Below are 16,173 nucleotides of genomic sequence, written 5' to 3'. Positions count from 1 at the left end.
CTGCATTGTTCATTTAATGTAGTTTTCATATGTTTTCATCCCAGCACTACTCCAGTCACCACAAGATTGAAGCGTTATCACTCTGCAGGAGAGTTTGCTTAAGCAGCGGCCAATAGCCCCACCTCCCTTCCTCTACATAAGCGAAACTGCGACCATTGAGTGCGTGAAATGTCCACAGTTCCACACTTCATATTTTCGGTCGAAAAAGTGCATTATCCGGATAGTGCACTCCTTTTTTGAGGATTTTCGGGCGACCCGGAGAGAGGTACAGCAGCAGGCTGGGAAACTTCTGATGAAGACACCCCCAATGACAAGGACCAGGGCCTGTTTCAGAAAGAACCCGAGAAAGTAGGGTAACTCTAAAAGAGAGGTAACTTATACTCACAGTCCGTTTTTCTTTGCAGTGATTTAGATATATCAAAATATATCTCATCCATCCTTACATCAATAACATCAGCCACCGTACGTGTATTACATCAGAGCAAAATTTTCTATGGACGATGAGAAATTACTTAATAAAGTGTATAAATAAAGTGTATGAATAAAGAAATGAATAAATACACACATATATGCAGAAATGAAGCGATAATTGTTATAAACAATTAATTTTGACATGAAGCCATTCCAACTCAAATCTGCTCAAAGCGTGGTTCGAAACCAGAAATCAGTCTAACTTTGCACGAGAATCTGACGCCCTATAAGTGTCATATACACCATGAAGTCTCATTCGCGTAACAAAAGCACTCATGGCGAGAGAGAACATCTTTTCTGTTGTTTGATTCATTTAATGATTAATTATTTGTTTATTGTTATTTTTATTAATTTCAAATTTCAAGTCATTTTCAGCACATCAGTAAATCCACTGTATGCAGAGCGAAAGTATGCCTTGCTTTCAAGTGCTCAAAGTTTCTCATTTCTAAGTAAACCAAGTTCAAAACCTCGAGTTCAAGGTTTAACCTAGAGTTGGTTGAACCTCCTTATTGAAACAGGCCCCAGGTGAGGAGAGTGAAACAATAATGAGATGTTTAACAGGGTAACAAGAGGGCAGGGTCACATCACAATAACATGAAAGCACATGACAGGCTGTCAAACAAGGCCATGGGCTCACAACTAAACAAAGTCATCAACACAGAGACAAAACAAAGACACACTAGACAGGAACCCTGACAGTTACAAGCGTGACACTCATGGATTTGTCTGAAGCAGTATCTGACTATATGAGGGCATGGACACATGAACTTCATACAACGAGTTGTGAGTTTGAGTTTAGTAACGTGTTGTGTTGTTATGCCAAACAGGACAGGGGGTAATGAGCATGCATTAACGGTGCCACTGGATGTGGTTGAGGCGGATGGATAAAGGATCGGCTGCCAGATGACCATGTAACAATGAGACTATCACCCAGGTCTGACCAACCTCCCTAATAAAGGGCCAAAACACCCAATGAGGCTGAGGTGCACAACTGACATTGTTTCGCATTGTTGGGAACCATAAAAAGGGCATTATCAGCAGCACCTCATGATATGGCAACTTTCACCCAGGATAATGGATGTGATGAAAGTGGGATTGCACAACTCATAAAATGACTCTCTGATAATAGTAAGGAAAGGTAAGTATAAATATGCTATGAATTTCTATAATCATATATCCCCAAAACACAGGATGCCTACCTGAGGAACCCAGTGAAACCTATGACCTTTTTTCCTCTTTAATCCAGCAATTAAACTGTGCTGAAATAGTGGGATTAAAACACCTAGTACTATTAAGCAAATCTACAGTATTGAGTATTTTTATGGACAAATGTATTTACTACTGTGTAGTAAAGCATTGAAAATACAAAACTCGGTAATAATTATATGTCCCTAATTTATCCATTTGTAAACAGAATGATCGAACCCCACAGAACCCAAACTCGGCCCTCCTGGCGAGTGGGGGAGGAGAAATTCGGGGACGACGTCTGTGGACTCCTCCGACCCAGAACTCCCTCTGTTCTCCATGGGCCCGGCTAAGTCGACCACAGGCTCAATTGACCGAAGGAGGATGGAGAGACGTCGTAGAGGAGTGTCCAGTCCGGTGCAGCAGCCGGCGTCCAGCCCGGTGATCCAGACGGCATCCAATCCGGTGCAGCCGGTGTCCGAGCCGGTGATCCAGCCGGTGTCCGAGCCGGTGATCCAGCCGGTGTCCGAGTCGGTGATCCAGCCGGTGTCCGAGTCGGTGATCCAGCTGGTGATCCAGCCGGTGTCCAGTCTGGTGCAGCCGGCGTCCAGTCTGATGCAGCCGTCTACCAGTCTGGTGTAGCCTGCATCCAGTCTGGTGCAGACTGCGTCCAGTCTGGTGCAGCCGGTATCCAGTCCAGGCAATGTGTCCAGTTCGGCAGTCCAGCCGGTGATTCAGCAGGCAGTCCAGCCCGGTGCAGCCGGAGCCCTGTCCAGTGTCCAGCCTGGCATTCCAGCCGGCATCAAGCCCTGTCCAGCTGGCCTTCCAGCAGGTGTCTCTCCTTTTTTAAACCCCCGGGCATAATAACACAATAAGCCCCCCGGTCACACACAATGAACACCCCTTTGTCTCTTTTTGATAATAATATATATCTATTAATGTCCGGGTGATGTGTGGGGTGACCTCTGGTGGATCACTCTGGACAATGAAATATGAGGACTATTTAAAGGGGTCAAAGAGTCCACATATTTCATAATTAACTAATTAACAAGCAATAACAAGACGAAAGGGCGGGAGCAGAGATGAGACCTAGAGATAGAGTATGGTGATTAAAAAGATCCAAAACTCTCTCTCTCCACATGAAACAAGGGTTCCTGCTATGACCAAGAAAGACATGACATGATGAGGCAGTATCACGAAATTGTATAAACATAAATTACCTTTTTCGATTACCTGTCTATTTATGTGATGACCTGCACTTGTGTTCTTTTTAAGATGATAACACACATATACTTGTGCTTTAACTGTTTGGCTTGTGCTACAAAACTTTAAAACTCTGTAGCACCGGTGCTATGTGCAAAAAACTTTAACATACAGCCCTGGCTATAGACACAGATTGTGTCACATTAGCCGGCCATAGAGTCAGGAAACTCAACCTGGTCGTTAAATTTCTAAGAGGCGCAATGAGATTAAATCCTCCCCACCCACGCTCATTCCTGCTCTGGGATCTTTCCATGGTACTGAAAGCTCTGTGCGGTCAAATTTTCTAGCTACTTGAGTCGACAGACATGCGGTCTCTCTCGCTGAATACGTCTTTGTTACATCTGTAACCTCAGTCCCCTTTCTGTCGGTCTTCGACACAACGTCGAGAGACCGACAGAAAGGGAACGTCAATTTTCTTCGCAATGGCTTAGGTAAAGCAAGTCGACGACCTAAATGCGTTTTCGGTTGAAAAATTCTGTTTAGAATTTGGAACTAATGACAGCAAGCTGGTCCTTAGGTTCTGTCAACACCTTACAGAGTTCAGGTGGTCTCGCTGCATGCTTTCCCTCTCTCAGACAACGACCAGCAAAGGCTATCGAAGCAAAGGCTATCCAGATGGATTGTGGATGCCGTTGAGGTCAAATCGAATCCCTGAAATGACTGTGTCTTATCTGCCAAATTGAGGCACAGTCGGATCTGTGTGTCATTGTTTGCACATGTGGTGGGCTACGGTAAGCCTGAGCTCCCACTGTCTCTAGCTCATTTCAGCCTTGTTAAATGTATCACAGATAAACACACCTGACATCTGAAAGCAGTTTACTTTACAAATTTTATCATTCAAATGAACCATTCTATATAAATCTGGAGTTATGCCTCATTGCCACACATAACTGTACAAAGACAAAAAAATAAGTAAAATATGCCATTAAGATTCCTACTGACTGGGCTGGACTAAATCTCATCAAAAGTTGTTTGTATGTGGCCCTGCACAAACAACTTACCATATACAAGCACCAAAGGAGCAAAATAAGATGAACCTTTGCTAAATACATCTCATCAAACTAATATGTGACTGGCCACACCCACAATTGCTTTTGACCAGTTCACTTGATGACTGCTGTCATTTATCAAGACATATATCTTCTTAATGCTGCTGTGAGTGCAAATAATGAACTAGAATCGTATTGTTACACCCGAAAGCCAGAGTGCTCCACCAGAGTTCACCCCACACATCACCTGGACATTAATATAGATATATATTATTATCAAAAGAGGCTTAAAAGATAATAACCCTTTTTTATACTTTTATTGCATACTACAGTCAGTTTGATAGACAGACTGTATTGTGACGGTGTGGTGAAGTCCGGAAGAAAATTTGAAATTTGGGAGAGAGAAAGAAGGGCTATTTGCCATAAATTTACATGAATTCTGATGAAGTATAAAATGCATTAAGGCTCAATGGGGATAGGGGACAACCCTGCAATTTAATCATTAAAACACAGCTCAACTCTATTTCATCAGGATAGGAATTATTGTTCAGCTCCTATGGATATTTGTGAATAAATAAGATATCTTCCAACAAAATTGAAGGCAAGAGAGCGGTAAGACTTGGAGGATATGGCTATTGTAGTGAAGTGTCAACGTGGGGCAGACTTCATTGATCCGAGCATATGGACTACTTTGGTGTGAGGTGTTGCATTAATCAAATAAGCAGTCTTACAATGGAATGCAATGGGAAGATAAGTATGTTTGTCCAATGCATTCCCTAGCTCATTTAAAATGTTTTTAGTTGTGTTTTGTTTTACAAGGGTGGGCCTAATCCTGTTTCCATGGTTACTGACGGTGGCTCTTGATTTGTATGTAGAGCGTGTGTGCTTTGAGCTAGCAGCTGTACTATTTCACAGTTTTCTACTAAATCCACTTTTATAATCCAGGCACACAATATGCTAACGGTTTACCCACTTCTGATCTGATGGAAAATGCTTAATTTGATATGGTACAGAGGTGGAGTATGTGTGTGAATTCACTTGAATGCCCTACAGTGCTCAATGTGTGGTGCAATTCCACAGATGCCATACAAATAGCATGCATTGAATTTGTAATTTGTTTAATTCAATAGCTCATGACAGAAAGCAGATTTAGAATGTCATTATTTAGCTTATTATCTTTGCCAAAATGTTGTTGTTTCATGAATTATACCTGCAATAAAAAGCTATAACACATAATAGTGCAAATGTAAAGCATAACAAAAAAACATAAAAGTGCCAATTTTGTGTAATAAATGTATACTACATCAATGTGTTGTATGCTTAATACTGTAATTGTTGATATTTAATACTGAAAATGTGTCATATTGCACCACTTTATGTTCCATGGACAATCCTTCCCACCACTTCCACCAATTATGACTTCAATTTATATTATAATTTTGTTTTGTATGTATCTTGCACTTGAGTAATACTGGGGATGTGATTATATGCCATGCTGTAAGACTTCCATTGGCAAGGCCACAGTACCCTACTGCAAGCCAGCTGTCACCATGTGAGTGAGAGAGGATGTGTGGGGACAAAGAAACACACTCTGATGCTGTGTCTCTCTTCTGTAACTCACCCTCAATGCTTACTGTTTATTGCTCTTTTTGTGCTTTTCTCGTTTCCGTTTTTTCCTCTGATGCCCTACATGGCTGCTTACAACAGAGTGGCAGAATTTTTCCAAGCAATTCAGCCCAATGATTTTTTACCTGGTAGATAATAAACACACACAAAACAATTTATCAGTCTTACAATGATGTATGCACTGTGCATGTTGGAATACATACATGACCTTTTAACACAACCATATTCAAGGGGCCACATGTCTAAAATCATTTTCAGTGGGGGAGGGGAATCATAAAGACTTTCATTACAATTCAGAGTGGCCATCAATGATGCACATGATGCACATACTCATGCACATCTAATCTGACAGTTGGAAGGTCTGAGAATGAGCATGTTAACAGCCAGGATGGTCCCTTGACTCTAAAAGAGCTCGAAACATGATCAATTCCCCTGAGATAATCATAGAAACATGTGGCAAACCGGGCCTTTAACAATAAAAAACAAATGCAGAGAACACAGAATTTCTTAACTGCTTGCTTCAAGCACTATTGTTCAGATAATTTGATCTTTAAATTATTATCTTAATATGCAGTTAGACTTTGAGAGAGCACAATATTTATTGCCTCAATATTCATGCTTGAAAATACATTATATGTTTACGATTAATACTGTATATCCCGAGGTAAATTCACACAATTTTTCCTCTGTTGTAGGTACAACATGGCAATCAAATATTTTTTACAGCCTGTCTTGCTCTGTTTCAGCTTAATCAGAAAAGATCCAGGCACTGATCCCTATCCTATCAGTTTTCAGAATACAAATGTGCTAAAGGGCAGTTTTAACCAATCAATCATGCATTTCATTTAAATTATTAAGTAGACCCAAGCGAGAGAATTTGGTTGGAGTTTTATGTTCTAATACAACCCATAATTTATTAACCCAAGTTATTTGTGATTTCAAATATTAGAACTTGGCATGTCAAAATTGGTTCAATGAGTGGAAAAAAAAAATGTGTATACTATGTAGCAATGTCACATCAAATTTTATTACCGAGCAAAAAAACATTATCTGCGCACAAACATAAAAACTTTGAAGCTAGTACGTGACTACCAAGTTCCAGACCGCAGTTCTCCCCAGCGGTGCGCCGGCTGCCACCGACCCAAGCCGTCACGGCACCCAAAAATTTACAGCATAGTCTGTCTGATTAGTTTTATACAAATGTGATGTCTGATGTGTTCTACATAGTCACAATGGCTTCATGATTTCCTGAGATCGCTTTTTTAGGATGTTTGTTCATGAGTGTATTTAATATAACGTATTGTGAAATTGCAATTGCTGCACCTGTTACAGTCATCTGCTGTTCAGCCCAGCGGTGCCTGCTCTCATATGCTAGTTGCACGAAGCCGCCATTTTAGACTTTCAATCAGCGAGTGTGGGCAGGATTATTTCCGGTCGTAGTACACTGTATGGGAAAATAAGGATTTTGGGCAGGCATATATGGCCGTTTTTTTTTGATAAAAATAAGAAACTGATATATCAGTAATATAAAAGAAAAACCTCTTTTCAATGTTGAGTACACTGTTGATATGAGATCAGGAGGAAGCAGTGGAAGATGTCAACCATGCTAACCCGGGCACCCGCAAGCATTGGGTTGCATTGCACACCACCGCCTCCCCCCAACACTCGCGGCTGGAAAGTGGTTCCTGGGGTCGGCGCGCGGTGCCAAACCATGCCCACACCCGGTGCAAAAATTTCCCGGAGGTGCATGAAGAGCTGTGCAAGACTTGGAGCGCTCCAATCACAGCCCGCTCCAGTTAAACCAGTTCTAGGTCACTTACTTCCCTCGATGGTGGGGCAGCCAAAGGTTACGTCGATATCCCCCAGGTGGAACGTGCAGTCGCGGTGCACCTTTGCCTGCAGACGGCTGCCATCTGGAGGAATCGGCGAAGCCTGCCGTCTAAAGAGTGTAAGACTTTGGGATCACTGGTGTCAAAGGCTTACGCTGCTGCAGCCCAGGCTCCCTCCTCTCTTCACGCCATGGCCATCTCAGGTTCACCAGGCCAAGGGTGTTAAGAGAGCTCCACGAGGGTAAGGCCGACCCGGGTATTATGCAGGATCTCCGTGTCGGCACTGACCTCGTCCTACGGGCGACCAAGGTGACGGCACGGCCCCTGAGTCGGACGATATCCACGCTAGTGGTCCAAGAGAGACACCTCTGGCTAAACCTTGCGAAGATGAGTGACACCGAGAAAGTCTGCTTCGCTCAGAAGGACTGGAAGGTGAAGAAGCAGACAGAGGCTATTAGCCACATTCTACCTTCGACATCGGCTCCGGTACCTGTGCTCCCAGCTCAGGCTGCTTCCCCGGAAGAGGAAGTCGAGGGGGAAACCTCCACCCCATCAGCAACCTTCTCGCAAGACGCACCCCTGATGGGAAGACCCCACGGAGAACAAAATTGGGTCCGACCATCACAGCCACAGCTCTGAGCGGTCGGTACGAGATGGTTCCTGACTCGTCTCCAAGCCAGGCCCTTCTCAGGTTCTGGCACCTACTTACTCACAAAGAGAGTTTACGTTCTCCATGAGTGTCCCTTGCAGCCGCTCTCACACTCCACTGGACTGTGTTCGGCAACTCAACCTCAATCTTGGCGAGACGTAAGGTCGAACAACATTACACCTTACAGCCAGCACCGCTCTCAAACCGACAGTGCGTGCAGCTGTTCTACCAGGCAGGTACGTCGGCGGAGCCAGCCTTCCCTCCGGGGTCCCTCCCGTGAGAGGTGGTTAGCTCCGCCAGCCGAGGAACCACCCCCCGTGGGAATGGTGAAGCAGATGGCCCCTTGGTCCCCCTGTCTCAGTCCCTGGGAGCTTGGCAAGAGCTGCCCACACTGTCTCAGTGGCTACTGAGGATGGTCCATCTTGGCTCCTCGATCCAGTTCGCCAGAAACCGTCCCAAGTTTTGGGGCATCCTCTCCACCTCTGTCAGAGGCAGGGACGCCTCCGTAATTCGGGCAGAGGTCCCACCCTTTTGGCGAAACAGGCCATCGAGTTCGTCCCTCAAGCCAAGATGTTCTGCGGGTTTTACAGCCCGTACTTCATCGTTCCAAAGAAAGACGGCGGGTCGCGCCCCATTCTAGATCTGTGTACCCTGAACAAGCTGCCGTTCAGGATGCTCACGCAGAGGCTAATCCTGACATCCATCATGTGTCAGGATTGGTTTGTGGCAATCGACCTGAAGGACGCTTACTTTCATGTCTCGATCCTCCCTCGACACCATCCGTTCCTACAGTTCGCGCTCGAGGGGCAGGCAAATAAGTACAGAGTCCTCCCTTTTGGTCTGTCCCTGTCCCCACGGGTCTTCACGTTGGACGGGCCCCCGCTTGCACTGGCATATCAATTGCCTAGAGTTGTGGGCTGTGCTACTTGCACTGAGGAGGCTACCTCTCGTGCAGGACAAGCACGTGCTGGTCCGCCTGGACAGCACTACAGCCGTGGCGTACATCAATTGTCAGGGTGGCGTACGCTCACGACAGCTAACACAACATTCCCGACACCTCCTCCTGTGGAGTCAACAGGTGATCCGCACCCTGCGGGCCAGACACATCCCAGGCAACCTGAACCAGACAGCCGACGCGCTTTCTTGTCAGTATACGCGTCGCGGAGAGTGGCGACTCCACCCCCGAGCAGTCCAGCTTATTTGGATGCTGTTCGGGCAGGCCCAGGTACACCTGTTCCCCTACGGCAACACCACCCATTGCCCACTTTGGTACTCCCTGTACGAGGCCCCCCTCGGCACGGATGCCCTTGAGCACAGCTGGCCGCGGGACAAGCGGAAGTACGCCTTCCACCTAGTGCACTGTGCAAGGTCAGGGAAGAGGAGCACCAAGTGTTATTGGTTGCACCACATTGGCCCAACCGCACTTGGTTCTCAGAGCTGATGCACTTGACAACTACTCCCCCCTGGCCCATTCCCCTGACGGAGGACCTGCTCTCTCAGGGGAAGGGAACGTTCTGGCATCCCAGACCAGACCTCTGGAACCTCCATGTCTGGTCTCTAGCCGGGACGAGGAGATCCTGAGTAGGTTATGATGAGGTGTTTAATGAGTCAATGTTGACCTCTACAGGCCATAATGTGGGTTCCATCATTCCAGTCACCTGCCCCATGTCATTATCCCTTGTTAGTGTTCCCTCCATAAGCCCTTTGTTTTCATTGTCCTGTGTCAGTTCATTGCTGTTTCCCATATGACTACTCATATTCTTGTTCCATTTATCGTGTTTTCCTCATTGTGGGTTTTTGTTAAATAAAGTTTTGTGTTAACCCTTTTATTGCCTGCACCTGGGTTCTGCCTCACCGACCGTGAAATTAGGGATCATTCAAATCCGTCACAGCAAACAGCGCATTCTGGTAATGCCCTTACTTTCATGCATTTTACTGCTCCTGCTCTTCCTGGTTTCTTTGTCAATTGTGTTGCTGTTATATGAACGTGCGCCAGATCAAAATTACATTGCTCCGCAGCACGTGTTTTTTGTTTTTCAACTAAAATGTTCTCTGTTTATGATACGAGCGTGGATTGGTGTCATTTACCTGTCGAATTAACACTTTACATCTTTAATAGACATCCAAGTTCAGAAATATATGAAAAGGCACAGTATTTACCAGAGGTGGGGGACTCGAGTCACATGATTTTCAGGACTTGCTAGATTGAAGTAAGAAAAAGACTTGACTTGACTTTGACTTGAGACCAAGTGACTTGAGACTTGACTTAAAGTGGAAGACTCGACGATGACTTAAAGTAAAATAAAGTAATAAAATTCTGTTTAAAAATAATTATTGTGATTCAGTAGCAGTAATTAGCGCCTATGCCTTTAACGCTGCACAACTCAAAACGCGCCAAACATGGCAGACAACAGTCAAGCTCCACAAATAGTCACGTTCCGCTATAAGGACTTTGAAATTTTTTGGACCACGTCATAAAAAAATATTTGCCAGATGCAGAGTATGCAACGCAAGAATGTCTGGTACAACAACCACAGCGTCAAATTTCATCCGACATTTCAAGAACCACAAGGGAAGATAAGAAGTAATTTATTTATAGTCAATGTAATAAAACTATTACTAATGTAATGAATTAATTTTTTCTGTTTGTGATAATTTGGCCTTGGTTGTTTTTTATTAGTATTAGAAATGTGATCATCGATCATCACTGATAAGCCTACGTCTCATCTCATAAATGTTTTTGGCTGTAACAGTGGCGTAGCCCGAATTTTAATGTTGGGGGCATTTTAAAAACAAGGGGCTTCTCTATATTACATGTAGGCTAAAGTCTATATTAAATGTGCGCAATTTTAAGTGTTTGTGTGGACTGAGAGGGGAAGCTGAATAGCAGCTCGCTTGTACTGCATGACAGGCTGATGAACGCGCCGGTGCGATCACTTCTTCTTAAAAAACTCTATAAAACCTTTTCGGTCATACTGACAAGACAAATTTCATCATTTATATCGTATAACCGTCTACATATTTTTTACGTACACTCACAATAACAATATAACGTTTTGTGCTGTATATAATGAATAATAATGAAACTAGTTCAAATAGAAAACAAATGTTCTCAAATTATATATTACGTATGAAACGTGCATATTCCGCATCCAATGCAGAGATAACAAATTAAGCATCATAACTCTATCACTGGGCTATATAAACAGACATTTTATTTTTATTCTGCCGAAATGAAAAAGATCCGTTTATTTTGATTAACGAGATTCAAGATCGAGGTCAATAAAATGATCAGAGATTCCCATCACTAGAAGTAAATTCCATACTGTGACCTATAATGGACAGCACAAGTATTACAACATCATATGTATATAACATATAATAGGCAGATTTTCAGTCACAATACTTAGTTTATAAGCTTCATAGCCTGTATAAATGCTTAAGTCCTACATTCTGTCAGATACAAGTATTTCCATGTCTGTGTCTATGTAAACTTATGAAAATGTGTGACTGCTGGAACCAAACTTTAAGCACACACATAGACAAGTGAACAGCACTGATAATTAATTTATATTTACAATTGATTTTCCTTAATATATGTATATAAGTTCATATTTCTTTAAAAAATAAACATGTTTCATTAAAATTTACCTCTGTTTATTTTAGTGCTGCGACTTGATTTGACTTGAAACTTATCAGGACTCGACTTGACTTGCTTAGGCTGAACCCTTGACATGCTTGATTTGTCTAAACTGTGACTTGAGATTTGACTTGAGACTTGATGGTTAAGAATTGAGACTTGCTTGGACTTGACCATATGAGACTTGTCCCCACCTCTGGTATTTACACACCACTCCCTTCACCCACAGAGAGAGAGAGAGAGAGAGAGAGAGAGAGGGAGAGGGAATATCCTGTATATTGAGCCTGCATGATTTGTCCCATACGCGACTTCCAGTGGCCAGTTTATTGACTGCTCCATTGATTTAATATAATTTAATTTGTATTAAAAACAGAAAATATGTAAATAAGAACGGCTTTATTGGGCATTTAGTTGTATTAAAATAATGTACAGTAGGCCTACTGTGTGTAGCCTAACTTTTTTTTACTAAAAGCACAGTAGCCCCTGACTGAACATTTTAGGAGCGCAAACAGAGATTCGTAGTAATGCGCTTACGTTGTGTGTGTGTGAACTTGTCAATGACGACCTGAATTGCACAGTTGACTATATCACACACAGCCTTCACTGGTGGCGGGCTTGCGTTCTACTAGTCTTTCCAAAAGACATAACAATTTGCAGGTCACACATGCGAGAATAATTGTAAAAAAAAATTAAGATGTCTCAAAAAACGGTCTCAAAATGAACATTTATTCGCAGTCTAGAGCCCTGTATATTAATTAGCACTGCTCCACATGTAAAATATTGTCCCGTATTTCATAGTGACAAAGTTGGCAAACCTAGTTATAGTTTGAAAGACAAACATACTTATATATTTTTGGACCACTTATATGTTTTTGGACCAGTATATAATGGCATCAATACCAGAGTATTGATAAGCTTTAGGACAATAAATACTGTAATCGATATTTGTTTATATCGATTTGTTTTATCTCCGTATAATTGGGAGTTAATGGCAAATCAGATGCTACAGCTGCATGTCATTTTCCATCTGTGAATGATGTCATCACATGGCTGAAGTTATCTAGACGTGTGATTTCCATGTGCATGTGCAGTCATGGTGTGTGTTGAAATGTTCAAAAGTGTGGGCTTACATTACAAAACTAAGCAACACCAATTTAAGATGCAATGTATGCAGTGTATTAGGGAACAAAGGCAGCAACACCAGTAATATAATAAAACATTTACACACAAAACATGCCATCTATCTCAAGCAACACGCTGTTCACTCTATCTCCCGGCTCCATCTCAAACTGCAACTCCCCTGCCTCAGCCGTGAAGATAACATTCATTTAAAAATACATATTAAGTTAGTATAGCAGTCTTAGGGGACACAACGTAAGTTTTAAAATCTAAATCTTTCGATGGAGACCTGCAAGACTTGAAAAGGGTGACAACCATTTACATTTAGCACATGAAACACTGTAATTTTTTTTCCAAAGTGACTAACAAATTAGGTAAACGATAAAAGCATGTGGAACAACATAAGGTCAACAAAAATCATAAGTGCAGTAAAACTGGTCTCATAAAGCCTACCACAGTATATGAAGCTACTCTCTAGGGCTGTGCGATTAATCGAAATCGTTAAAATAAACCTCGATGTGAGCATCTGCGATTTCTAAACCGCAGATAACACGATTCTTTTCCCACCCACTGACGTCCCGCAGTATGCTATCTGAACCAATCAGAATCCCACGCAGCGAGCGCGCCTACACTGCCCGCGAAAATTTAACAGAACGAACGGTTGATCAGAACAGGGGGATCGTACTGAAACAGCGAAGATGAGTTTAGAACAGATTAACGAATTGGTAACAAAGAGAAAATCGACATCTGTGATATGGGAATATTTTGGATTTAGCAGAGATGATGCATCACAGAGCCACGTAATTTGCAAGACCTGCAAAACCATTGTTGCAGCAAAAAATGGTAACACATCTAATCTATTTCAACACCGGAGGCAGCGCCACAAAGAGCTCTACGACCAGTGCATGGAGAAGAAAAGCCAGGACACGAACAAAAGTGCACCCCAAAAACTAGGTGAACAAAAATCTATAATACATGCATTTGCTAGCTGCACACCATACGAAAAAAGTTCAAAAAGGCATAAAGAAATAAACGTACCATTTATGCAAAGATATGATGCCCGCCAATGTTGTCAGTAAAGCCGTCTTTCAAAAAATGATACACTCACTTGATAAGAGATATCAGCTGCCGTCGCGAAGTTATTTTTCAAGAGTTGCCATCCCTGAAATGTATGCCAAATGCAAGGCCAGTGTGGAATGCGAGTTAAAACAAGTGAAATACTATGCGACTACTTCCGACATGTGGTCAAGCAGAACATCAGAGCCTTACTTAAGTTTAACGGTATACTTTATTAATGATGATTTCGAAATGAAAAGCAAAGTCTTGCAAACGTCATACTTCCCCGATGTCCACACTGGAGAAAATTTGTCTCAGGGTTTAAGAGATGCTTTGGCTTCCTGGGGACTTTCTGAGGCTCAGCAGGTGTCAATCATCACTGATAACGGATCAAACATTGTGAAGGCTGCCGCTCTAAACAAGTGGACAAGATTGCAATGCTTTGGACACAGACTCCATCTTGCAATTGGTAAGTTTAAATTTAGCCTTAATTTATTAATGCAATATTAATATTAATATATATGCTGCTTACTACTGTGAAAATATACAATACAATTTTATCTTCTTTAGTAGTAGTAAGAGTAGTTAAGAAACAGACTGCTAGGTTGGAGCTATGGCCCAAACATAGAGCGCTTTTTAATCATACAGTCAATAGAATCAAAGGTGACTAAATGTGCTTGAGCACTTTTTGTTTAGGCCTACACATTTTATGTATTTCATTTTTTTTTTTAAATATGCTTTTAATAAGGATGATGCTTATCATGTAAAACCCTTTTTTATTTAATTATTTTAGAAAATGCAGTTAAGGATGATTGCCGCATTTCCAGAGTCACAGGTCTGTGCAAAAAGTTGGTTGGGCATTTTTCACATAGTTGGAAGAAGAAGATGATGTTAACTGAAGCCCAGGAACAACTTCAGCTTCCAAAGCATGCACTCATAACAGAGTGCCCAACTAGGTGGGGCACAAGGCAACGAATGATAGAACGGGTTTTGGAGCAACAGAAGGCTCTTTCTCAGGTTCTTTCAGCTGATCGCAAAGCAAGACACCTGGTGCCACAATGGCAGGACATAGATGTCCTTGAATCGGTGAACAAAGCACTAAGTCCACTGCAAGAGTTCATAGATGCTCTGTCTGGCGAGGACTATGTCAGCGTGTCATATCTGAAACCAGTTCTTCATTTATTCAACGCAAAGATCCTGGCTGTGAATGATGAGGACTCAGACCTGACCAAGACAATAAAATCAAAAATTCTTGAGTACATGAATAAAAATTATGATGATGAAGACACTCAAGAACTGCTGGATATGGCATCCTTCCTAGATCCAAGGTTCAAGACAAGTTACATTGTTGCAGACAAACTTCCAAATATCAAGGCCAAGGTGATGTCTGATATAAAATACATTTCAGACACGGTGAGTTGGTGTATGGTTAAATTGAGTGGTACATTCATAGGTTAATATAGTAGGTGTATACATGTGGTGTAATATTTATTTTCTTTTGTCTGTCTGTTTGTTTTAATAGAATGCAATGAATTCTGAGAGCACCGCGAGGAGAGAGAATGAAGACACAGACCTACCACCAAGGAAAAAGTCAAAGAAGTCTTTGGGAAGCTTTTTCAAGAGTGTCTCAGCCATGCCAGCATCTATGCAACTGGATGAAGCCATTGCCTCTGAGGTGAACAGCTACATGCTTACTCCCTCAATCGACAGTGAGGAAAATCCGCTGCTATGGTGGAAACTACACCAGATAAACTTCCCAAGATTGAGCAGGCTCGCACAAAAATATCTCTGTGTTCCAGCAACAAGCTCACCATCAGAAAGGGTGTTTAGCACAGGAGGGAATGTGGTGACATGCCAGCGTGCATGCTTGAAACCAGAAATGGTGGACATGCTGGTTTTCGTAGCCAAAAACCTTTAAACATTTCAAGCAGCTAGTTTCTGACATTGTTCTAGTTTTTGTTAATTAAGAGACATTTCAGCCTGTTTTTTGTTTTCATGGTTTGATTAACCACACACATTTATTTTTCCTTATGTCTGTTTTTGAGACATATTATTTAGTATGTTGGTTCCAGAGACTAATTGTTACACTTTTATTTATTATTTGGCCCATTGTCTGTTTTATAGACATTTTGCTTAGCTTGGTTTTTACTTGCCTTATGTCTGTTCTAGACATATTACAGCATTTTATGCTTCTTTGTGAAACATGTTTTAATAAACACTGCATCCATTTATAAAATCTAGAGTTTCCCTGTTCGTTTGTGTAAGGAAATGAAGTGTTAAAAAATTTGATTGAAAATCGAAATTAAAATCAAAATCCCCAAATTGAGTTAAAAATCAAGGTTCTTT

At 42.1% G+C, this 16,173-nt stretch overlaps 1 protein-coding gene across 2 annotated transcripts in view; it reads right to left on the bottom strand.

The window, feature by feature from the left end:
- flrt1a (fibronectin leucine rich transmembrane protein 1a) overlaps positions 1 to 16,173 on the bottom strand; it is a 52,978-nt gene that overhangs the window by 21,810 nt on the left and 14,995 nt on the right. Inside the window, exon 2 of one of the 2 annotated variants that reach the window (XM_056747134.1) lies at positions 5,530 to 5,659. The exons of the other annotated variant lie outside the window; for it this stretch is intronic. The gene's annotated coding sequence lies outside the window, so the exon portion shown is untranslated. The remainder of the gene's footprint in view (positions 1 to 5,529; positions 5,660 to 16,173) is intronic. 2 annotated transcript variants of the gene reach the window in all.

Source organism: Triplophysa dalaica, chromosome 4 (assembly GCF_015846415.1).
Source record: "Triplophysa dalaica isolate WHDGS20190420 chromosome 4, ASM1584641v1, whole genome shotgun sequence".
NCBI classification, from domain to species: domain Eukaryota; kingdom Metazoa; phylum Chordata; class Actinopteri; order Cypriniformes; family Nemacheilidae; genus Triplophysa; species Triplophysa dalaica.
This window is presented reverse-complemented; position numbering and strand designations above follow the sequence as displayed.